The sequence below is a fragment of the Prenolepis imparis genome, unplaced genomic scaffold, assembly GCF_030444845.1.
Source record: "Prenolepis imparis isolate NDT839.2.m4 unplaced genomic scaffold, iyPreImpa1.0 SCAF_10, whole genome shotgun sequence".
In the NCBI taxonomy this organism is placed as follows: domain Eukaryota; kingdom Metazoa; phylum Arthropoda; class Insecta; order Hymenoptera; family Formicidae; genus Prenolepis; species Prenolepis imparis.
Window position 1 is genome coordinate 16,041,619 of NW_028141168.1, and position 27,182 is coordinate 16,068,800.

Here is a 27,182-nt window from a genome sequence, read left to right on the forward strand (position 1 = left end):
GTTCCCAATCAACTACCTCGCTCACGTGACAGATACTCGCGTGCAACGTCATTCTTCTTTTCGTTTACGTCTCGATTGATTAATAATTCGGTAAACAACCCCCCTGTCCCTCCTCCCCCTAAAATCGCATTATTCTGAAGCGTTCGGATGGATAATTAAAAAAAAATATAGAAATGCAATGACGTAAGAGAGAGATGGAGTAATTTGTGAAGTGAAACTTCACAATCTCTTCTGCGGGAGCTCACAGCTCGAGGAAACGTATAATGTAATAATTTCACTTCTTCAGACATAAACTTCAGTTTTGTCATTACGGCTCTCTCTCTTTTAATGTATATGCTCTTATCGCCACATAAACGCACAGAAATGTAATCTAAGCGCGGTGGAAGACACAATCTGCTGAAGAGGAGAGATTCGAATTTAACGAATACGCGCACAATTCTCTCTCCTTCTCTCTCTATAAGAATCGGGCGATGAAATCGATGAGCGATCGAAATCGATGAGCCATCGACGGCGGATTGAGTTGGACTGGCGGGATCTAGTATAGATAGGTATCGGATTCGGCTGGAGATCCGAGGTAGGTCCTCTAAAGGTAACAGTTACGTTCATTGTCGTCGGCTTTTGGCCACTCATTTTATGACTTTTTCCATAAAAAAACCTAACGGTTTCTTCCTACCGCTGTTATAAAGAGAGAGAGAGAGAGAGAGAGAGAGAGAGAGAGAGAGAGAGAGAGAGAGAGAGAGAGAGAGAGAGAGAAAGGGGCACCATTTATTCAGTCAGGGAAGCAGTTGGATGTGGCTGGTTGCTCTGGTAGTATTAGTGGCATTTCGTGCCCGCGTCCTTCTCCTCGTGTCGTGTAAAATGACAGTATTGGAGGACGAACGTGCCGACGTGCCCGTCCCGCCAGTTTTATATTGCTGACCAAGGTATAAATTACACCGTGATATCCGAAATCTTACGTAAAGTTCTCTAGCAATTTATGTATTTACCATGCGGCAAAGGAACTTTTAGTCCTTAGGCCTAAAATGTGATCAAACACAAAGAAAACAAAATCTCGCATATTTCTTTGCTATATAATTACATTCTTTTTATTATATTTTCCGTAATATACTTTATTATTTATATTATTATTATACTTTATTACTATACGAAATATATCTGACGTAGTCTAATATTTATTACATCCATACATTTATTTCTAATTAATATCACGTGTCTATCGTTAATTAATTTAATTGCAAATTAATTAAAGACATGTCTCTTGTATATTTTTTATTCATAGCGCACAATATAAAAAAAGTTTAATAATCGATTATTTTTATTAAAAAACGAGAGATTCCTGTTGCGTGTCGGAATGAAGTCCGAAGATAATTTTGAAAAACACGATTGCTCCAGTATAGAACGCATACATGTAATATATAACGCGCAAGACTCGGATGCAAGACCACTTTTAACCGGCTTATAAATCAAACAAACAACTTGGCGCATTCCTAGAGAAAACCTGCTTCGTGAAGTAAAAATCTTGATCGTGCTGCATCTGGTTGCTACATCAGCGTTTCTAATGAACAGTTCATAAACCACGCGAACACCTATTGTATCATATCGACGTAATATCTTGTACGAGATTTAATTCTCATCGAGACGGGAAGACCTTACAAATATCTGCGTTATTAAGAGTGAGAAAGGGAATTACGCGTCATAAACAATTGTTACAAAACACAGGAAGATACGCATCGTCGTGAACAGTAAAAATAATCTCGCGAATGAATCACACCGTGCAATTTACAAGCGACAAAAATAATCACGCGGCTCATTATATCTCGTAAAAGGTATCTCACGTCGAACTAGATATCACCGTCGAAGACAGGACAAAGGACAGAGAAACAACGAGATGCAAAAACGTCGGAGGCGTGCAAAGGGCAGAGAGGACAGTAGCCGTAAATTATCGGAGCACTAATGGCGCACAACAAATGTTTGTCCGTACTTAAGCTCGTAATGTCGGTTCGCGAGCCGGCCTAATATCGTTCCTAGCGTTTAATAAATATGTCGCGGTGGCAATACGTCATAACTTTTGTACGTGTGTGCGCGAGTGTGAGCGGGGCACATATGACAGTCGAGCAACGTGACGTCGTTGAGTTACATAATGCTCAACTCGAACGCTTAATCGCTACACAATGTTACAGACTAGCTGCATCTCTCTCTCTCTCTTGCTCTCTCTCTTTCTATTCTTCTCTGTCTCTCTTTCTCTTTAACACGCTCTCTACGCATACTGATAAAATAGGCGCACGTGACGAATACGTAATTTCGCTACAAACGCTCCGTGCATCGTACATTTTCATTAGCACAAAAAGCACTTTCAGATTAGAATCTCGGTACGTTTTGCAGATTGCTCATTCATCGTTTCATTGACGTGATTGTGAGTCGATTGTAAAGGCTTTCTCTTCACCAGTCAGTTAATTCAATTTCCTACTAGTACGTCGTTAATTTTTTTTCTTAAAAAATCTTAAAAAATTTGTGTCAACGTATCGTTTATATTTACTTATTTATTTAAAATTTAAATAATTTAAAAAATTGTGTCATATATATATCACAGACGTACAATATATCTGTATAGATTGAATCGGAACTTAGTTTAGGCATTTACCGCACAGCTAGTAAAGGCCGAACACAAATGGTCAGGAACGTCAGGGGCATAATTTATCTGTCTACAACTTCCCGACCTTTCAAAAGACGTTTGCTGAGCGAAAACTTCTTAATTTTAAAGTTTCCTTTGCCTCTTTCTGTCCTACTCGATATAAATGTACGTCTTCAGCTTTTGAATTTCTCGGCACACGATTCGCAAGTAAAATATATTGGAGAAGATTATGTAATGAGTCATCTGTCTCTTTTATTTTATATTACAATACATCTAAAAATAAATTATGAAACTTTCGTGGAATAAATTTAATAGTTGTTTATTATATAATAGTTTGCTTGATTTGTTAAAAAGAAAATGGATATTATCAGAACTCTTGTAAGAATAATCTAAGATTATAAAATTCAATAATTTTTATTTTTTAATTATTTCTTGGTGAAAACTAGTTATCGCAATAAATATAATATATATCAATTATGCTATATTTTATATAATGTTCTTTCTTCAAATAACTATAAGACATAATAAATTTTCTTATAAATTTATAATTTTATAAGAAAAATGGCACACATAGTAACAGCATGAGAAAGAAAAGGGGGATTTCTTGATGTTAATTTTCCTAATTTGTGGTTACGTCTCATCTCTGAATCGTAGCTTTTAAATCGTGTTGGTAAGATTGTTGAAGACTTACAATGTTCTCTCAATAATGGAGGTAGTAAAGGTATTGTGGTCAGGTCGGGTAGCCAGGGTGGCAGGTGCTGTCCGTAATGGCCGCCCATCGACGCGGACGAGAAGAACGGTGGGCAAGGTTTGTCGGTGCAAAAAGTGCTGTATAAGAGTTATGTGAACGCGGAAGATTATTGGCAGTATCAACGGACCCGATTATATCGTTGTGTATTAATTGAATATTGACGCGCCGAGGTCTGCTTCGCAGATGGCGTTGGTACGTGAGACGAAAGGAGAATAAGAAACAGGCTCGAGAGAATATCGCTTCGAAAATATTTTTTGTCAGCCCGGCGACTCGATTACAACGAGTACCTTATAAGCCGAACGCCATCAATAATTCTTCGCTGCTTCTTCGTGTCGCGACAATAATATAAAGTTAATTCGAAAAAATTGAATTTTTTTAACATATTAGTGTTCAAAAACTTTTCTTAATATTTATAAAACAGTCCAAGAGTATTTTGTTGGGTAAATAACAAACCTATTTTTATTAATAATATCAAAATTAAGATAAGGCTCGTGTATAATTAAAATCAAACAATCAATAATAGGCCAACTTGCGAGCCGAATAATCAAGATGTTAAACAGATTCTTTATTAAGGAATAAATTAAGTTATTAAAAAAACATGTAAACGTTTCGACAGTACAACTGTCTTTTTCAATACAAAAACTTAAGACATATTATTACCTTGAAAATGACAAATTAAAATTTGTTTATAAAGAGCCTATATCTAACTGCTAGATTAATTAACAAATTACTATAAATGTTGAATATATCGCAACGTGACACGTACATGGTTATATTAGGTAACAAATATTCAACTGAAACCGGACGCTGATAGATCTAATTTTATCGCTGGTAAACGCATAAAACCGACAATCAGGTTTTTTATTTTTATTTTTTAAAAATAATGTAACTTTATATTGATACATATAGCGATTCAAAAATATTGATGAAGAAAGCCAAAATAAAATTGATCATAACGTGTTGTTATTATTTCAGTGAATACCTATACTTGGATAAGTGATATATATATTTTTTTTATAATATCTCTTTATCTATAAGTGACAATCAAGAGTCGTGAAAAACGTGCGCATAAGTTTTTCGATTCAATTATTTTACTATATACCCGTCTTCCCCTGCGGCCACAACTAGACATGGCCTTTGTGTCTGGCGGTATAGTCGTTCCGATCGCCGAGCAACTAAACACATTCTTCATACCTACGAAGAGCACGGCCGGTCCAAAGTATGTATTATCTTAGCCTGGAGCATAATATATGTATATAGACAACTCTAGCCTATATATATCCTATATATATCTACTTCGTCAATGCTCGATTCCTAGTGTAATCGTTAAATAATCTATAATTATTTCAATATCACGAGTATTTTTAATTCCACCTAAATCTTTAAAAAAGAAATGTTGATAAAGATGTGAGAAATACGTAGATAAGTGTGCTTAAAAATTTCTCGAAGAATTTTTTATATGTCAAATTTTTAAATAAATGTGAGATTTAGTAGATGAAAAATTATATTAATTTCAATTTTTAATTTCACCTAAGTCTTTACAAAAAAAAATTTGATAAAGATGTGATAAACACAGATAAGTATGTTTAAAAAAGTTCTTGAAGAATTTTTGCTATATGTCAAATCTCTGAATAAAGGATGGAGATTTAATGGATGAAAAGTTATACTAAAATTGAATCGTGACAACTCGTCCGGAAAAACGCGTACCTATTATTTTAAACAATGTTAGAGAAACCTGATTCTTAATTAATTGATCGAAACGCGAACGCTGACAGTATGTATGTATACATTCGCGGCCGCGAACGATATAACTTCTACGGTATGAAATTTGCAAAACGAGACGGGAGATAGCGTAGGGCTGTTGTTGGCTGTATATAAAGTCGGGCTAGCTCGTACGAATCGTACATGCGAACAGCTCGTTCATCAAATTGAGAACCCTGGTAGAGGCAACCGCTGGCGACGCGACGTACCGATCAGTACCTCAACGCCTCGGCGCGCGTTACGCTTATGCTCACGCATATCCACCTGCTTCGGTTTTTTCCTCATTATAATTCCTAGACGCGAGGAATTCATACGTAACTCCTCGCGAAGGTTACGGCTAATGGGATGCGTCTCGACAGACGGCGTTTAGATAAAATTAGCAAAACGAGCTAGACACAACAGTACAGTAAAATTAAACCGAAAGAAAAAAAGAATAGAGGCTGATCGTTCCTCTTTGCAATGAGGACTTGCAGGCTGATTTTGCTCGAAATTTGCCTGATATCTGTTGAAATCAAATCGGATCTTCCGACACATTGAGAATCGATCAAACAATTTCGGTAATTCCGTTTCAACTGTATACGCACTATCTATCTATCTAGAGTTAAAACTGGTACTATTTTTATATACGTCGAACTGTTCAAGCTACATTCGATCAGACAGATATTTATTCGAATATTTAATAATTATTTTATTACTTATAAAAAGAGCAAAGACTGGAATAATAATAAGAGCGAGATCTGCATAATAATAACAAGAATAATAATAACAAGCTTACTGAAAATCCTTCGAGAGGCACCATGCGGGTTAAAATTACTAGTTACGAGAGGAAGAAGCGAGACGTGGGACAAGACGCGAGCGATACGATCGATCAAAGATTATACCTTAAGTCGGGCCGCTACGTATAGAGCGAATAGCGTGATTGGTCGCAAGGCGATGCTTAAATTAAAATGCGAAAGGTACGCGAGAGATGTACATATCGTGTACTTGTATACACACCGTCTTGACTGATGGCGCCGAGGTTGTACTTTAAAATTAGTCTACCTCGCTGAGTACAACATTAATTTCTCGATCGGTGGACCCGCGATGATATTATATCGCAATAATCATGAAAAATTATTGCGTTCCCGCTAATCGCTCGTGATGCCCATGTTTTTGTTTTATATTTTTACGCGTCCGTTTTAATCGCACATAATTATTTAACACCACCAGCGATTTCGTGAACAAAAAATCGAGGAATACATAGATGATATTAAATATTATGACTTCAACAATTGTGGCAATAATTACAGTCCAGCAAAATAAATACGTTTCCGTCTACGTAAAACAATTATACGAATATTTTCGATAAAATCAATTAATGATTGCAAAGAAAAGACATTTGTATAAATATTAATTATTTATGATAATTATAACGAAATTAATTTGAAACTTACAGTTATTTCTTACTCGTATTTCGTTGATTAATTAATTCTCAAATTATTAGCGATAAGAATAGCAGATAAGCGTGAGATATATTCAGCATAAGAAAAAATGCCTAGATGTAAAACACATAATGAATTGAAAAATAATGATTGTAAAATAAAAAATATATATCTATCGTTTGTTTACGATTTTTATATTTTGACACATATGTATGTATCAGACATTGATTACTAAATATGAGATGCATGACGATGATATGTGTTACAAAAAGATTTTTGCAATAAAAACGCCTCGAGGAGCCGACTTGCATTTCATTTCTACCTGCTTTCCCCTGCCATCGAAGAATGCACATTGCAACTAAAGAGCGCGCATTTTTAAGAAGACCCCAATGTTTTTCGGTTGAACAGTACCGTAGGAGAGCGGCGGGCGTGGAGAAGGGAAAAAAGGGCGTAGTAAGTCATACGGAGAGGCTCGTACGTCATACTTCATCCGGGCCAACGGAGCAACACACATGGAAAGGGCTCTCCCCGTATTCGAAGAACGCATTCACTTGGGCTCTCTTTAGGTCGCGATGCTTGATAGTGTTAGTGGCCTACGTTACGTGTGCCTGAATATTTCGTACACCTTTATACACATGGAGGAGAGGATCCCGAACCACTTGATCACCGGTGTGCAACATGCACGCCTATACTCGACGCGTATCCGTCATATAATCCTTTAATAGAGTACGCAAAAATTGATTTTAAAATACGTGTTGGTACGCAAAGGCGAGTCTGTGTGGATGAACGGCCCTTATTTATTTATATCGTATTCTCTCCATCATATATTATATATTGTATTTTATTTAATGTGATTCCTTTTTATTACATTTTTAATTATACAGACGAATGAAAACAAATCATTTCGATAAAATATTTCGATGACAATAAACTTGATATCCACCAGATATATTTATAAGAATAAATTATTTGTTTATTCAGTCGTTTAAATAATATATTATTAATAATCTATTTATTTCGTAAATATATAATAATGATGCATCAGTAGATCACGTAAGGAAAAACTTTGAATTTATATATGTAAGACAATATTCCGATATGTTTCTGTGCGCGAAAGGAGAATCCTACATCGGAGTTGTTCTTCCTCGATACGGGGGTAGACTGCTGCATTACCAACAAGCCTCGTAAACGGCCATAGCGGCAAGCGAGTGGAGGTTTCACGAGGAGGGATAAACGAGTCGAGCCACGATTTCGTTGTCGTAAACGTCAAAGTTACGGTTACAGCGTTGTTCCTAGCTGCTTTATATTGAACGAGGTTGCTCCCCGAGGTACGTAACACCTACTCGCAGCCGTCGTATTGCAGAAAGTAGTGCTACTACTCCTTTCCAACTCCGGGAGCGACATAACGCGGCCAACCACGTGGCTTTTACGCGGGAATCCGGTGAAGGAATTCAAGGTTCGTTGAGTACCTCTTTGGCCGTATCGCGCGCACAATTGGATCGAGTACTCGAGTGATTCTCTTTTTGATTCTCACTATTACGGATTTATTACGCTAAAATAAATTAATTAGGTATTGTTTTTTTTCTAACAAAGATTATTCTACTATTCGTCAGCGGTAATTGTAAAATTAGATTAATTTATTTTAGACGTTTTAAACGTTTCTCTTTAAATGCATCGGAAATAGAGGATATAAATTTCAGAAACGGAAGCTACAGAGCTATCGTTAACAGTATGTCCATCGGACATATTTATCTTGATTAATATGCCTGTATCAGGTTATCGCGCGACCCTTAATGTGACTTTAAAAAGGACCATTTTTCAGATCTGTACCGTAAAAGAGGTTCTCTCTCTCAATGGGCTTGAATGAAGAGATGCTTAAATAGCACCCCAGCCTCTATCGTCGCGCCCTCTAATTACCCTGTAGACGCAGTCAACCCCTCAATGAGAAGTGATAAATATTGTTCGCGTTTGGGTGTATTCTAAGAAGTGATCCAGCTCTATATAAAGGAAGATATACTTCTCATTGGATATTGATAAGTTTTGTAGACTATTTACTCATGAAAAAATATGTTGCCCTTAACTTACAATTCTCCCCTAAATTTTTTATCTCTTGCATTGTGAACGTAAACAAGTTTTCTCATTACACAATGTATATATATATATATATATATATATATATATATATTGGGTTGTTCGGAAAGTCATTTCGTTTTTTTCGCATACAAATTGTATGTGAAGAAAACGAAATGACTTTCCGCACAACCCAATATATATAATATTAGATAATATATCATTCTTATTAAATAATTAATAAAAAAAGATAATGAGAATACGCACATAAATTTTAACATATGTAAACTAATGGCAAATATAAAAAATAATAAAACGAAATATTTATTTATAGCTACTCAAAACTTTTTCTTTTTAAGCCATTAATAGTAATGAAAATTATTTATAAATATTATTACTGCCGTAAAATTAATTTGTATATATTATACAAGGTATTAAAAAAATTAAAGTAGATAAATGGAAAAAAATAAAAATAGATAAATAGAAGGGCAATAGTTTATAAGACATTAATTGCTTATTGTGTGTGTGTGGCAAGAAACGGTAGCTTCCTAAATAACTTTTATGTAATTTATGAATCATACGTGTGTTTATTTATAAAAACAGGAAGACGCAACAATATACGTATGAAAATTATAGCCTTCATGAAAAACAACTTGTTGCAAGTGTAGTAGATGTGTTTCTTCTAATATCAGATAACATAAGATAGAGACACGCGGGCGCCATGCTTATATATCGCTTTCACATTTATATAAATTAAACATCGCTCGTGCAATCGTTTACAACATACTTGCGATACACATACAAATACAATTAAAAGTACGATAAATTAAGCGACAGATGCAGTATTTCATACTGGCATGCATTCTAGGTATATAATTACCATTGCCAAGAAGAGAGAGAGAAAGAGAGAGAGAGAGAGAGAAAATATTTGAAGAAGGAACATAGAGAACAATGAGCACAAATGCTTATATACATCAATTTTTAGCATTTGGCAATGGCTGTAAGCGATAAGACTTATGGTCTATTATTATTGTGTCGTATAATATAATTTATATCAATTTTTATTTCTAATGCAGTTACATTCCACATCGTGTATTTGAGTTATTTAAAAAAATGTTAATTAGAGACAATAATAAAATGTATACATAACATAACGAAAGTTTTCGATATTAGAAATCTGCCATATTCTTGTGTATACATCTTCTAATCGATTATTTGAAATATATGATATCACGGAAGTCGTAATAAATTTTCTGTAATCGATGTTATAAAAAACAACTCGTATTGTATGGTAAATGATTGATGTGATTAGCGACATAAATATTGATGATTCTATATTTAACCATAATCTATCTCTGAAATAATTGATCGATAATTGCTGTATCAATAAATTTTCCTGCACACTCGATTGTGCCAACAATACTGAAAAGAACTTGATAGAAAGTGTGAAATGAGTCAACGACTTTCAATTCGCGAATGCATAGAACCTGTTATACGAGTATGCGGCCGATCAATTGCTTTTTCTCATTCCTGCGATTCCTTCTACGAACACTGCATTCCATGTATCATCGCGGCAATTTGCAACCCATAATCAATGATCCAAAACACCTAATTGGTTCAAAGATAAATGTAATCGGGAGTCGTTTCTTTAAATTTAAATAGGCAAAACGAGATATACATACATGCACACAGAGTACTATTTCAAGCTTCTTCAGCGACTCAATTCGCACATTGTTAATTTACAAAATAAGAGATGATAACGATATAAAGTTGACGATATAAAATATGTATGTGTAATTAATTATATTAAAAATTATACATTTTTTATAAAAAATAACTCGCGTTATACATTGAATTATTGAATTAATTGAATAATATCTAAAATGGCTCTCAAAATAATTTTTTTCTTTACATGCCTAAAAGCTCTTGTATAATCGAAGATAAAGAAAAAAAAATGCCTGACCTTTAATCCGGTCCGAAGAACGCGGGAAGGAGATTCCTGCCGACAAAAATGAAGCGGTTTGGAGCAAAAAAAAAGAAAGGGCTAGTAAAAAGAACTCTAGCTAGATCTAGGATCTCAGCTGAGCTGTGGTAAAAGAAAACACTCTGACCGAAAGTGTTATAGAACCCACGAGGCCTTGATGATTATATATCTACCAACGGCAAAGCAGAAGGTTATTCGGGAGTGTCTCTTTCTCTCTCTCTCTCTCTCTCTCTCTCTCTCTCTCTCTCTCTCTCTCGTAATGAAAAGGACAAAGACATCGCTAGAAACAGCTGACTACCGGAATTCGGGGTTCCGGTGGGGTGAGTACAGTGGGGAAGGCACTTGAACCCCCAATTGGACGAGGACTTCCCCATTATACCCGGCGTACCCAACGATTTTACACGCACTTGACTCCATTCTACCTATCTACCAGACATAATTTTGCCAAGGTACACGGCCGATTTTCCACGACATAGCCCGCGCGCGTTGACATTGCATACGCGAAAATGAAAAACTCATAAAACTTACGTTTCGTATACGAAAAGGTAGGGTAAGACTAGCAATTTAAAAGCAATCATGTATATATAGAATGAACGATCGTATAATTGCGAAAGGGGAGCGATTTCTCGTGCAAAAATAAATCGAAAATGTAGAATGAAATTTTTTATATGATTTTGTTTCCTCGAGAACATCGATAAAAATGTATTTTCGATTGCTATATTTAACTATAGATATTAAATCGATTTTCTCGGAAACAGAACTTCATGTGAAAAAATTTCTTTCTATGCTTCCTATTTATTTTTGCAAGAAGAATTATCACATTTATGGTTACATAATTTTGTCTTGTATATAAATATATATTTATTTTATTATTATATTATCACATTATGTATACGATAATACTATTATTATATAAGATATAATAATTTACACACTCGGCAGTTTATACTAAAAAAATCATTCATTTAAAAGTAACAAAATTCATTAATTTTGAAATACATATGTTAATGACATTTCAACGCTTTCGACGCTTTTTTATTTATTGTCAATCTTTTTGTTACTATATATTAATTTTTATTACTATATATCTATTCGATCAAAAGACAATAGCAATGGAATGCTTTTAGTTTTGTCAACGATTATAAATCTGCGATCTCGGGTTTCACGATGGACATGTGTCGTATTTCAAAATGACGTACAAATAGACTTCGCGAAAAATTTCATCGCGTTCGAATGTAGTGGCGCCATGATAAGCTATATTCAACGAGCAGGACATATCCATGCCTTCCGCTTTTTTTTTTTTTATACACGAAGGGACGATGAAATAACTCATGTTGTTTACGCGATAGAAAATTTTTCATCCGTTGAAATTTTTCATCCGTTCGCAATGAGAGAAGCATTCTATTCTATAATCTCGTTCTACACAACTTCTAGGTAATTCGATCGCATGGAAGCAATTTTAACAATTTAGTCCGGTATAACCAGACGGGCGAGCCTGATCCACCACGCCTTCCCGACCACGTGGCTCCCCACATTTCCCCTAACCATAGCGGCTCCTATATTTCATCGCGGCTGTTATGATAATAGTCGTATAAGAGAGCATTTATGAATGCAAACTCACCTGCTATAGCCATCCAGGGATAGAAGGTATGGCTGGCATTAGGTTGCTGATGTAGTTGCGTGGCGACCGGTTGACTCGCGGACGAGTTTAAATTGCAGGTGTTCCAGGACGAAGTGAGGGATCTTGACGAACTGTTGTTACCAGGACTCGATGCCGGATCACCGCCTACGAGGCCACCGTAGCTACTAACCCTTGTACTCTCCGGGGTACACGCGGAAGGACGTACGACCGAATTACTCTGGCTGTTCGCTCCCGAGGTCGCTGACTGCCAAACGTCCTTGACTGCTGCAGCTGCCATCACCGCGGCATAGCCATTCTGATGCGTTGACGTTTGATCTTGCTGTTTACAGTCTTTCGTCGCCGTTGTTGAATACGAGGACGTGGTGTGACCGGTCGCTTCGGGTGTCGTAGAATAAAGCTTGCAGGCCGTCGCAACGCTCGCGTCATACGGTGAATCTTGAGGTGGTCTCGTGTTGCTTCCACCGCCTGGGTGTATCCCTAACGAAGAGGACGCATGATGATGATGCTGCGCCGAGGCGTAATGCGACATGCCTAATCCGAGTGGAAAGCTTCGATATGCCGCAGTAGCCGGATCATGATGTTGACTCGCCGCCCCTGTTTGATGATGGTGGCTTCCGTAGAAGCCGCCTGCGGTCTGTTCAAAGTATGAGTTCATTATCCCGGGTATTTTGAATCACTTGCACTAAAACACCGGCACTTAAAAAAAGAGACAGCGGAAAAAGTAAGTCAAGATTTGAGCGGGCTTACATGGAGCGCGCGCGGCTAGTCAAATTTTTTACTAGTCCGATTTGACAATCTCACACCAACGTCTTCGTATCGAATAAGAGTTAAGTTCGACCCTCTGATCTTGTATCACGTTATCGAGTTATTACGATAAAATATAAATGTTTAAAGAAACAGTACGTTGTGTATACGCGAGCGATAACAGGTGACAGTGTTGACAAGGGGTAAATAAACGAGGGGTACTTAATCGTTTTTAAATGGCTATAAAAGTCATCGACAGGTATAGCCGGTTATATACCGAGAGTGTCAATGTCAGTAGGCTGTAGGAGTATAATTCAGAATGGGTTTCATGACAGCGGTGGGGACTTTTATGGTCTTGTTATGGTTACCGCTACGCGACGAGCGGAGCATAAAACCGTGGTTTGAACTGTGGAAACAGGCGATGATCGTTAAGCCGTTACGATGTAATAAACTTAGGTAATAAGACGGGCTATAAAATCGCCTGTGGGTTTTCTCTACCGCGTGCGCGCCGGACGACGGGTTTCGGTCAGCCGGCACGCGACAACCACCCTCGCGGGGCGGCTCTCTCTCTGTTTTTCTTTCGAAATGTACAATTCGCGCGATCAGTCACGGGCTCAGGTCAAGGCCTGTCTTGAGTTCAAGCCGGTCAATCTAACACGAGATGTCAGGGGTGACTTCGCCAGTTCGTTCACACTGCACTAGCACTTGTCGTATTGCGACTTCGCTGATGACTGTGAGAGTCCGAGTCTAGAGTACGATGGAGATTGTAACGAATCACGGTATGCCAGTGCGGTGGTCCACGGCACACTACCGCTTTTCTCGCGCCCCGTGTACCGCCACTCTGTACCGTCGTCCGTCTCTTGCTCGCTCGTTCACCTCGTCCCGTCTCTCTTCCTCCTAGCTGAATTCTCTCGCGTTCTCTCTCCCGAGCTTCCTTCTCCGTCCGGCTAACGGTCGTCCCTCCTCGAGCTCTCTCTTTCTATCCTTCTCTCACTCTGTCACGGTCGCTCCTTCCCATTCGTGCGGTTATCGCTTCTCACTCGCGCGTACTCTTCCTCCGGAGTACTACGTCCTAACGGAGATCGCAGTGCTATCATTCCTCTTTGTCTCTCGCATACCATCCCCCTCCTGGTGCGAGCTTTCTCGCTCTGTCTATCGTCGTTGTTGTCCCCTCCCCCTCTTTCCACCCCCAATGTTTCCCCCCCACAATTGCTTTCTCACCCTCCGATTCTGTCTCGCTCCACCTCTCGACGATATTCATCCTCTCCCTTCCATTCGATCTATCCTCTCCCTCTTTCTCGCAATACGATTCCTCAGCGCCCCCTATCGAGCGTTCCAGTAACTCAGCGACGTACCGCCAGATTAAATTCGTACTCGCTCGCCGTGCGCGTCACGTTTGAGGCGCGCGAGCAGATAAGACGGTGTGAAGAAAGGAAGAGGAAAGAAATGCTGGTTGCGACGCGAAAGAAAGGGAAGAGATGAGATGATAGGAAACAGAGAGAGGGATGAGAACGCGCAAAGAGACACAAACGGATAAGAAGGGCGGGAAAGTGAGAAGGAGAAAGAGTGAGGAGGAGGGTAAAGAGAGGAAAAGAAAGAACGTTATGCGCAATTGTAACAGCTAAGAGCGAGACGAAGGAGAGCGAGCGCCGTCGCGATAGCGGGCGAAGAGGGAGAAGAGCGCCGCTAAGGGAGGAGGTTATACTTAAGGACCAATCAGAATTGAATTCGTCACGAATACCGTTCCGCTACGGCATGAAAGTTCCTACGCCGTGCGAAAGTAGTTCCAAGTCGGAATGACGCCCATGAGCGGCTAGGCCCCGCCCCGCTCATCCCCACCACTGCCAAATGCGCGGGTTACACGCTGCTCGTCGTACCTACACCTTGTGTGAAGAAAAGAGACAGAGAGCAACCGTGTGGCATATAGATGCCAGAGTGCGGCACGCGCGGTCACGCAACGCTTCTTGCCGTCTCTTTCTCTCTTCTCTGCTCGTTCGTGGGGATACGTGCACTGCCACCTTTGAATCCCATAGCGAACTATCCTCGCCAGATCCATTCAGACATTCAAACGACCAACATCAACGAACTACCTTGTGATTATCGTTATTGCGGTAGCGACATCGTAAATCCGCTATGATGTAGGATATAGCCTAATCGACAAGTCGTAGATAGAGAGGGAAAACGAGTATACGCAAAGGAAAAGAGCGTTACAAGATACTTGAAATATATTTAAGAGATTATAGATGTAACCCCCAACTTGAGATGCCGGGACCCCAAATAGTCTAACGTGAGTATAAACGATAGGAAATGTTATCGTGAACATGCCTTTTACGAGACGCGCGTTTTACGATTCAATTAGACAACGGTCGCACAATTAAAACGTCGTAAAATAAGGCTTCATGAGTCGAGCAAGCGGCTCTTCACGGCGCGCGGTAGAGGATGCGCTCTAGAGTATCGGGAGTGTTTATTGGGATGTAAATGTCGCTGGATTATCGTCCCCGCGATTCGCACCTCGTAAATTATTTCGTAACGAGCCGAGTAATGCCCATCATAAGCTGCTCTCCAGGGCTGACCCTAGTTATTTGCTTACTCGTTCTTGCCTCGCTCTCGCCATTATGAATGCTTGGGGTATTAGCCACCTGCTTTGCTGTCGCAAAAATACGAAGAGATAAAAAACATCTCGAATTTCTCTCCTGCTTCAAATATTTAAATTGAATTGAAATCGATACGAGGACAAAATGCATAAGTGAAACGATATTTACAATATGCTCGATCAATCTGTGAAATATAAACGGTATAATCACTACATACTATGTATTATTTGTATCATAATGTATCTAATAAATATAAACGAATAAGTATATAAAAATGTATTATATAAGAATGTGCATAACGTAGGAGTTGCATCTTTATTATATATATAGATACATCTTCTCATATACATACGCGCATCATCAATCGCTTGCTAAAAAGAATTTGTAAATCATAAAAAAAACTAACTACTTTACTAAGCTCCCTCTTAATTTGATGGCGCCGTTGATGAAGAGATCTGATGCAGTTTTCGCTTTTGCGAGAATCCGACAGGTGGTAACCCGTTTGCTTGAAAATCATGACGGCAATAAACTTCGGTTTTATGACCACTTGAACAGAATCGTAAAAGTCAGGGCCTTTAAGCTTATAGCGTATAGAAGGGCGCGTGTCGAATATGGTGGGGGCGTGAAGGAGACCACCATGTGAATGGGGAAGGTGTAACAGGCCATATGGGGAACCAAAAATGGGCCTAAATACCTTTTTAAAACGAGTGTGCTCACACAACAGCATATCGTTTTTAGAGAACCAAACTTTATGAATTTACCGAGTAAAATCAATTTGTTCACTATTCATATGCGTTATTACATTTCGTGGATTTCTATTATCACCAATAGCACATTGAGCACACATATATATTCTGGTTTCAAATTATATATTATTGCACGCATTGAATCCTTCATGTTTATTTGCATACGGTTTTTCATATAGAAAATTAGAAGTAAACGCTGAAGGATACAAATATGCGGAGATATCAAATTCATAGGAATGATGAATATTCATTCTACATGAATCTCGAATAAAAACAAAGCAAAGAAATGAGGAAGATTTCGAAGGGGGGATTAGAGGGCGTAGCTACAACATCGAATTGAGAAGATGAACACAAAAGCGAAGGGGCCATTGCACTCGCGCGCGCGAGCCGAGCAAATATGCGCTCTTACTAAACCAGCATTCATTCTTCATCGCTCTGGTGGTTTTGCCCCCTCTGGTTTTTTCCACATAGTTCAACGCACTGTTTGAGCTCTCATTCTGATTGAATCTTCGTCCTTTCTCTCTATCAGTTATTCGCATATTTCTATTCATTTGGTCTGTAATGTCTCCTTCGCTCTTTCTTTCGATTAGGAAATCGTGCATATTTGATCATAAACAGACGTCAGAAATGTTAAGATAAATACTATTCTTCTTATTATTATATTCACACAAATCGAAGCTCGTAGCAATCAAGATATGAAGTGAAAATAGTGAATTGATCAGTTTTTTTTTTTCAGAATAGAGGATTGTGCTTCTCATTAAAAAGTAATACAATAATAAGTCTAAACAATCGACGCTTTCCCGCGATAATATTTTTCCAACTAGACAATATCATTCTCTGTGTGTATATTGTCTAAAGTTTATAATTTAAAAAAATCTTATTGATTAGCACACTGCATATTGATCGGCAGCGCATCAAGAGCAAAGATGGGATCACATAGAGTAAAGATTCGGAAGATGTTTCCTTTGCCATCTGGCGGTCTTTCGTAGTATCATCTAGTTGCAGAAAGCTTGCATCGAACCTTCTGTAGTTCTTGCAGTCGATAGAAATTTTACAAAAGTGTATTACTCTATTATATAAAAGTATTGTCACATTTTGATTTTGTTATAAATTCAAATGCACGCTATCACTGATGTCTTACACTGCAAATAGGACAGCAGAGATCATTTTTCAATGCATTTGTAAATGTAATGATTATAAGATAACGTGTTTATGCTTCATTAATTTTCTTTTTAATTAAGAATTAACAAATATAATTTCTGAAATGAATAGAAAGTTGTACGAGTTTCTTGCGAGATGAACAAAAGCTAGAAAACTATCAGAGAACAAAACAAATTCATAAAAAGAAAGGACGCGCGCGTTGGCACCACTTCTATAACTCAATAAAATAATTAACGATCAATTTTTAATTAATACGTTCAAGATTTTTAATACGTTAGGTTTCAAAGTGATCTTCCAACCTTAGTTTCCAACCTTATCGGTTGGGAAACTCGTCCTACAGGTAGGGCAGACGTTAAAGGATAGACGTTAGCAGAGACCCTTACAGACCTTTGAAGACCACTGGACATTAGTACGTTGCGACAATATGTTTCGTTCGCAGTTACCATACCATAACATCGGATAAAATTTCGTAATTGCTATCCGATGCTCATATACACGAATTTAATGGGATAATTGAAATTATTTCGTCCTAATTCAAGATTTGATATGCGAGTAATCGATCGATAAAGATTAAATGCATATTAAATATTTTATTTCACCGATCATTAAAGATATTAAGAATCATTTTAAATAAAACCTATAATAATTTATTGTAGAAATCTCAAATTGTCTTGAGACGATCTTTTATTATTTATCCATTTTTAAATGATTTTTTTTATTTTATAAGGAAACTTTTAAAAATGTTTCTAATTTTAGAAAGTCATTCGTACTTGTATGTAACTTCGTTAACAAATTGATATAAATATAACGTATTGATACATATGTGTATAAATAAGGTAAGTTAATTATTTCAGACTTTACAGTTATTTACAATGGACAATAAAGGATGATTGATCATAAAAAAGATGCGATAAACAATTAAACAATTAATAACGATTATATTAAAGAGATAATAATAGTTAATTAAAAGAAACGACCGGTTAATAAATAAATAATGTTCAAATACAGAGAAATCGCGTCAATGCGTCTAAATTGAAACATAAAACGAAATGAATGAGGCCGTAAATACTTAGAGTTAATGGTAGGGTGCGGATAAGCTATTGCTAGGGGATCGTTAATTATGCTAACATTGTAACGCATTATATCTTTGTAAAAAACGTCATTTGACAGTTATGGTATATACATTAAAAAGAGTTTAGAGTACTTAGTTATATAACGAAAATCAACTATGAATTTTGTACATGTGCAGTTAACATGGATATTAAATTTTAGTGATAAAATATGTATACATTTCAAAATAATAGAAATATACATAATATCACGTCGATGGACTGTCAGGGTTTTAAATTAATTAAAATTTTGTTACGATATTAGGGTTACAATTACTTTTTTCGGTAACAATGATGGAAAATGTAACTTTGTTACATTTTTTGCTAATAATTAATATCTTACCTTGTCATGTTGAAGAGAGGGCGTTTTCTATTTTTTCACAAAGCAGCAAGTTGAGAGAGCATCTCTGATCTGGAAAAGAATATATTTTTTAATAATATAATATAAAAAATATTGAAATAGAGAGGAGAGAGAAAGTTTTTTTATAAAAAATTGTTTATAATTATAACATTTCAAATTATTACGTATTTTAAAATTATTTTAAAAAATGTGTTTCCGAATATTTATTAATAAAAAATATATTCCAAAGCGATTAAAGATTCTATAACCGAATAAAAGTGCGGAGAATGCGAGACAGCCTAATGTACATATAAATGGGTGTATGAAAGCAAATGGCGTAATATTCTATGAATATCTGGACACTGGACGCGTTTACTTTGTATAAATGCGATCATCGAGGCTTCTGAATTCGCTGTTTGTATCAAATGAATAATGAATGCCTGATTCTTAGCCCTACAATGATATTCTGTTTGATAAGAACACTGATGTTCTTTGTGCTCCGACTAGTGCGACATTAAGATTGGAGAAGATCTCTTGACAGATGACCGTGCAACTCTTGTTGCGTCAGATTTCAGCTTAATATATTTTCTTTATGAACTCTTTTATGCACTTTCAGAATTAATTTCACTCGCACGTTTTTATTCTTGTTGATTCCGCCGGTGAATATCAGGCAGGTCCTGCTGCCGAGATGGTAAATTCTCAAAGCGGTAAACAAATAAATAAAACGAACCCTTGGACAACGGATGGCGTTTACGGTGAAGGCTAGGTTAATTTTGACCCACAACAAAATTTCTTTTACACCCCAGTATCCCAGATTAAAATTTTATAACGGATTATATATATATATATATATATATATATATATATATATATATAATTGCTGCAAATAAAATAATAAAATTATATAGGATGTTGAAAACAATATTACCAATAATCATATACCGTTATTTTATATCATTAAGTGAAATTACTAATTAATTTAGTGTTAATTTATACTTTTACATATGTAAATAAAGATGCTTTGCATAAATAAGTAGATGAATTTTGTGCAAGATATCTTTTTCCACCTACATATTTTATAATATATGTACAAAGTCAATAGTAAAATAATAAAATTCATAAATTTTCGCTACTTGACATATATTACATTTAATAGTGTGCAAAATATGCAACGTACTTGTAGCAACAAGCTTAGTCAAAACTTCGCTATGTACACAGCACGATGTAATCAACTTAGAAAGTCTCAATCAGCGAATCTAGTAGTTACGGGAAACGTTATGTAACATCGAACGTGTGTATTAATACTCTCGTCCCGTTCAATCGTTGAGGATCGCGTCTACAATAATAGTAATGCATTTCTCTGTAGCTCAGAGCTTTGGTATGCTCTGCCGTACGATTGACTGTACAATTGTGAATTTGCAATTCAAACGTTCACGAGCATAACACGAATAAATTGGTAGAAGAGGATGGAAGAAGGATAGATGGAGGGAAATGCGAAAATGGAGGAATAGGACCGAAAAGGAACACATAGAATATAAGAATTTATCGCACCGACTGCGAGAGAAATATTTCACAAGGCATACGAAATTTGCCGGTCGGATAATAATTTTATTTTAAAAAAATAATGCGCGCGCTACATATTCCATAAATTTTTACACGATTAGATAAAGTTATTGCACGCCGAATTCTGGCTTTTGTAAAATTTTGTATTAAATGTAAATTTGTATGATAATATTATTTTCTTTATAATCACGTATCAAAACTATAATATCTTTTATGTTGGACATTAGTGAAATGTTTAATGTATCATAACCCCTTAGAATTCCTGCGAAAGCAATAATGGCGTAAAATCCACAAGCAACGACGATGATTTACAGCCGGGGCTGTTTTAATATAAAAGCCGAATGAAGAATGTCTTTATTAGAGGGGGTTTATATCAAATTTAGGTCAACGTCTTCCATCACGAAAGTCGTTTCTACGTATCTACCATGATGATTTCTTTCGCGGAGATCGAGGTTGAAAAGCGAAGAGGGTACAAAACCGGGCGTATCCTAGGAACGAGAGATGCTCTGAAGAAAAGGGGAGTGACTTCAGGTATCTTGTACCCTCGGAATCTCTCTCCGACAACCCCGCCTCCGAAATAGTCTCTGGACTTGCCCAATCTCGCCCAACATTCCTTTTGTAGACATCAAGGTCAAGACTGGATAGAAAAATATGGTATCCTTTGCATCAAAAAAATTGTACACGTCCCTCGACATTCCATTCCGCTTGCAGAGTAGCGGACAATCTGTTGTGATCTTAAGATATTAAGCACGCTAACATGTGACGAGAATAAATTATTTGTTAGACACACGACATGTATCCGCGTTGATTAAAATAGCAATTTTGTAAACATTTTTATTTAATTTTATTAATATTCGACAATTTTACATTATTTCATCAAAATATAATAAAAAATAAATATTAATATAATATATATTAAAGAATAAATATTTTGCACAACTAAATGTTAAAAGATAGCAAATAACGTGTAAATCATAAAAAAATAAAATGTGATGTAAATTAATAAAATTTTTATCGAATAAAGAAATAGATCATTCTGTTTTCATTACGTGTATCTCATGTAAAATATATTTTTTTGTATAATTAAATCAAAATTGTCGGAAAAGCAATTAAATTGGACTGCCAAGGTACACCACTTTTGCATTGAGATATATTACTTTAATTAAAAACGAGATACGAGATACGCGATTAATTGAACTAAAAATAAGTTCAAATCTGCGCCGAAGAAAAATATTTATAAAGAGAATATGCAGACAGAGAGAGTCCAGAATCAATGAACAAAATTATACCGAGGTCTAGGGAAGAGGGTGATGAATAATGGATGATACAACGTGACCATCTCGCGCCCAGTATGGTCTGTAGGAGTTAGCCGTAATGGTTCGTAAATTGGTAAACCACAGGGACAATGAAATCGCTACGCTTGGTTCTGTAAACGTTCCGTCATTACGCGTTTTCCTGCCTCTATGATTATATCAAGTGCATTCGAGATCGAATATAGTTTCGATGAAATATCTTACAAACAAAAGATTATGAACGCTAAAAATAAGTCATATCACAACTATAATTTTGCGTCTACTAGTATCTAATTAGAATAAGAATAATAAATAATAGCACACACATACAATTATTGAATCAATCTATAATCAATCTATAAAGTTTATCAAAAATTAATATCGCAAAATATGCATGTCAAAGTAAATCACTTTTACGAATGACATTTATTTCAAATCGAGCGATAAAATTTGCCTTAATTTATGTCGAACAAAAGTTGCATTATTACGATTGACTTTAAGTGATATAAAAACGTTTTTTAAAAATTTTTTTTAGAAAAATGAATTGAGTGTACTTTGCTATATATTAGTGAACAATTTGAATTTAGAGAATTTTTTTCATCTTTACACACACGTTATATATACTAAATCAACTAATTATGATCATTTCATTTTTATAGCCTATATCATTGTCAATATCATTGTCATAAAAAAACTTTGTGTTTCGATAAATCGTTAAAAATGTTTTATGCTCTAAAGTTTTGGTTTTATAATAAAATTATTATAAATTTACAAAGACGATTTTAACGATTTTGATAATTTAAAAAAAAAATGTTACATATACGAAAAGTATTCTAATGCTCAATCGTGAAAATAAAGGCAATTGTCACCATAATCGTATATTTAGACAACTACAGCAGGTAGATTTCCTGTGAGGCTTAACAGGCATAACGTTCAGAGAAAACTGCCACTAGGAGGTACCTGCCTAATTTGCCTAATCTGCTTCACAAATAGGTGACATTAGTACCTTACTTCGCTATGAGCATTTGAAACGTTGCAATAAGGATCAATAAAGATTTATAGTGAAAATTTAAGTATAAGAACAAATTAGGCAAAATGTGCTATATATTTTTTTTTATTTCACACATTACCATTCACTGTCATACACTAAATAAATATATAAAAAAGATATGATATATATTTAAAAAAATACTATGTGTGAAGAATATAAGTATGACAATATTTCTCACACATTCGAGAAAAATATTATATGTTTCATATATATGTATATACATAACGTGTGTGTTACATATACTCATTATATATAGCAGTGAGATTATTAATAATTATTAAGCATAACTAATGAGTTGCACTCTTTATGTAATTATGTAATTATGTCATTATGTTAATTATTTTAATAATCGCATTTTTCGTTGAAAATTGGATTCTTGGAAAAGTGCTTTGAATACAAATTACATTTTGCATAAGTGCACAGTGCAGACTATAAATTAATAATTACAAATACATAATAGATTGCAGGCGCAAGGTCCTGCCAATTATTCCACGACTGCTGATTTCTATCTTACTTAAAGCAATGACAGGATATGAGCATAAATGATATTACACACGATAACCTTAGGCGTTAACAAGTTCAGACCGATGACTGAATGTTTCAGATTAGAGAGATAGGTAGGTACGTAAACGAGCTTTTGATGTGTGTGTGTGTGTGTGTGTGTGTGTGTGTGTATTTGTGTGTATGTGCAAATAATGTAAAGTAATGCCAAATCAACACGCGACTCGGTGGGATCGTATAAACGAAGAAAAGATAGCGATCACCCTATATAGCGCTATATCAAGTATATCGGTGAGAAAAATACAATTTTTTCAATCAGAAAATACATACATATATCTATATACACATGTGGTAGCTTAATCTGTGTAATTCCAACACTTATACTTTAACCGACTGTGTACACGATTACCGCTTGATAGATAACATTGAAATCAATTAAAATGTGCAACGTGTCAAATGCGATATTAACACTTTGCAGTAGCCGTGTTTGACAAATGATAAACGTTTATCAAGAGCATAGGTTACGTCAACAAGAATTTCCAACCGCGTATCATTTAACTTTAACACGATCAGTACGCTAAAATGGCAGCAATAATTATCCGAGAAAGAGCCTTACTCAAATTTCGGATGATACTTAATAAACGGATTAAAATCTTTCTCTCTTTCTCTTCGTTAAAAAAATTTTTTTACATTTTTTTCTCATTCTCTTCATTAAAGAAACTTTTTACATTTTTTTTTTAAATAGAGAATAATGCGTGATCATTGTTGTGATATTTTTCTTATGTTCAAACTGATTCTTACCACAAACACGGGATTATGGAAACAACAGTCTAGCAAATAGAAGCAGAGTAGATACCATGTATTGCCAAACTATATTAATAATGGTACATGCATGTACCATTGTGCTGCACATAGGATGCATGCAGGTAAACTGCATGCATAATTCTAGCTAACACGCAGAACGCGTGCGTATATATAATATCTTACATTCGCACGGGGTCTTGCAGAATGAAAAATCGAATGTTTATTTCGTTACATAATATCTGGTTAGTGGTGTACAGCTTTTATGGTGAGTTGTATACAATTCTACGAGTGAGCGTATGTAAGGTACAAAAGCTACGGAGACAATAGAGACAGATAAGATCAGAAGTGAAACAGAAGTCGTAGATTAGTCCTAGATATCGTGCGCGTAGGCTTGGACAGGGTCATGCGGAGTGTAAGAACGACTCTCTACGTGGGCTCCGGTAACTCTTTTCATCAAGCGGGTTCATCGGGGCCATGAAGAGAGATCCGGGGTATGCGCACGCTCTAAAGATGCGCGCCGGGATGGACCAAGTCGAGAAGAGAACGACGGACTATGCGGGAAACCAATGAGAACGCGACCTCTCGCTTCTTTCTCTCTCTCTTTATTCTTTCTCTTTATCTTTCCCTTTCTTTCATTTCACAGTCTCTTAACTTCATTATTATGTCCCCCTTTTCAAATACTTGTCCATATTTTTTCTATACGTATAAAAAATCATTCTTTACTTTTATATTTCTACTATATTATAGTACACTATTATATTATTATTATAAAAATTTTCACTTTTTTTTAGATGCTCAAAAAGCGCATTTTAAGGAGATTGAAGTCCTCCTGTTGCTACATTTTTTACAGATTCGATCCTTCTTTCTTTTTCAATTTGCAATATTTCATCGTCAACAATCTTTTATTTTTTATTTTTATCTTGACGCGATATATTATTTCTTTACTATTTTCTTCCCCTCGCGCTCTTTCTTTTTATTCTTCTGCTCTTATATTTCTTTTTCCTTTTTTCGTTATACATATATATCTTTCTTTCTTTCTCCCTCTAAAAACACTCGTCACTTGCTATTTTTATCTCAGGCTTTTTTGTCAGACAATTCCTTCTTGCTTTTCTCGAATTAGTTCTTTCTCTGCACGGTAACTACTTTTCCTCCTCAGCTTTGTCTCTCTCTATCCGTTTTCGTCCAGACACATTTTTCCATGGACTTCGATCCTTCTTTCCCTCGAATATTCCAATTCGAAACTCCTTCTAGTCCCCCTCCTCTTATCGTATATGCGTCTCACGATGTCTCTTCTATCTTATTGGCCTTTCACGAAGAGACATCAGGAATAACTTTATGCATTGGCTGAGATTTTTTTCCCCATTCTCCTTTACCTCTTTATCAATTTTTATGATGGATTAATATATCCACGAAAAGAAAAAAATTAGCTACCATAGCTAAATTTTAGCTGTCCTTATATTGCACATGAAATTTAGTTATCATGTCCAAATTTTAGCTATAATAGCTAATATTTTTAGCTATAGTTTAACGGAGAATTTTATAGCTAAAAATATTAGCTACCATAGCTAAAATTTAGGCATGATGATAACTAAATTTCAGGTTACAATATAGAAACAGCTAAAATTTAGCTATGGTAACTAATTTTTTTTTCCGTGTCCAGATCAACTATAGGAATAGTTTTGGATAAAGTAAAGTAATTCTAATTGATATACATCTAATAGAAATCTTACCTAAGAAGCATATAATTCTTATATATGTATACATATATACAAGAAATATAATTAGTTGCGAGTAATCATTTTAAATTGTTCCTTTTAAAATAAATAACTTTTTCTTAAAAGCATAATGATTAAAACAAATATTTTACTGTGTTTAAAATATTATTACAAACTTTTTTGAATTTTGTAAAATATACAAATTGTAAGTATACTAAATTGCAACATGCACTTTGCTAATTCTAAAAAATAATCTTTTAATAATATTACAGCATCTTTTTATCATATAAATTAGAATTCTTTTTTAAATGTACGAAGCATCGTTATTTCAACATCTTAGTTTTTATTCGAATCTGTCAATATTCTTAATTATTTACTAATTGTATTAGATCATAATAATGTCAGTCAAACACTAGAAAATTTCGAAATCTATAATTTGGTCTAAGTTTCTCTGACGAGTTTATCAGAAATCTCTGAGAATATACTACGCTCGTCTTTCGCTACTTGTAAGAAAATATAGCAGAGATGCTACGAAAGGAGAGAAAACATTTATCTGATATACATATACTATGTTTATATAACGTGCACGGTCCGAAACATACCGTGAAACTCGAGCTAAAGTACTCAGTGTGTTAAGCAATGAAGTGTAAGTGGATACGTTTTGTGATCTGTTAAAATGCGATGATATCAGCGCTCTTTTACGATGGAGAACGGCGAAGAACGTGTGTAATCAATTATTCAGAGGAGAAATTGTAAATTTTACATTTGAATATCAAAATGTCAGAGAGCTAGTAATGCTTACAGAAATTTAGAGGAGCGTATTCTCTATACGGAAGCCAATAAAGCAGATAATCAGTTACTACAATGTTCTTATCGCGATAAATATATATTTCAAATTATGAATTTAGAATGCGTTATTTCATTTAAAGATTTGCAGATACAGTTTCAGTTCAATAAAAGCAAGCAAATTTTGATTAAGATTAGTTCTTATTAAATGCTTGAATAATTAACATTGGAGGTTAATAAATTTTGCTGCAAACAATCAATTATATATTTGATATAGCTGTACGTTGCTACTACATTTATAATATATTTTTATTTAATAATCATAAATTTTGTGATTAATAATTGTAGCAGAAACTTAAACGATTATATGAATTTAACACCGAAGCAAAAAAAACAATTTTTATACTGTTGTTACGTCCCTGGGTTTCATCGCGCTGGTTGTCAATAAACAACCCCTTTACCGATGATCTCCCGGAAACGCTCAGGGGATGAAACTCTTGTATATTAATTACGAA

At 35.6% G+C, this 27,182-nt stretch overlaps 1 protein-coding gene across 6 annotated transcripts in view; it reads right to left on the reverse strand.

The window, feature by feature from the left end:
• The window catches only part of Antp (homeotic protein antennapedia), a 244,257-nt gene extending 230,154 nt beyond the window's left edge, over positions 1-14,103 (reverse strand). For 2 of the 6 annotated variants that reach the window (XR_014426236.1, XR_014426235.1), the window contains exon 1: positions 12,241-14,090. The gene's annotated coding sequence lies outside the window, so the exon portion shown is untranslated. Of the gene's footprint in view, positions 1-12,240 lie in introns of all 6 variants that reach the window. The other 4 variants (XR_014426232.1, XR_014426231.1, XR_014426233.1 and 1 more) reach the window with 3 other exon arrangements.
• Positions 14,104-27,182: the final 13,079 nt, after the last annotated feature.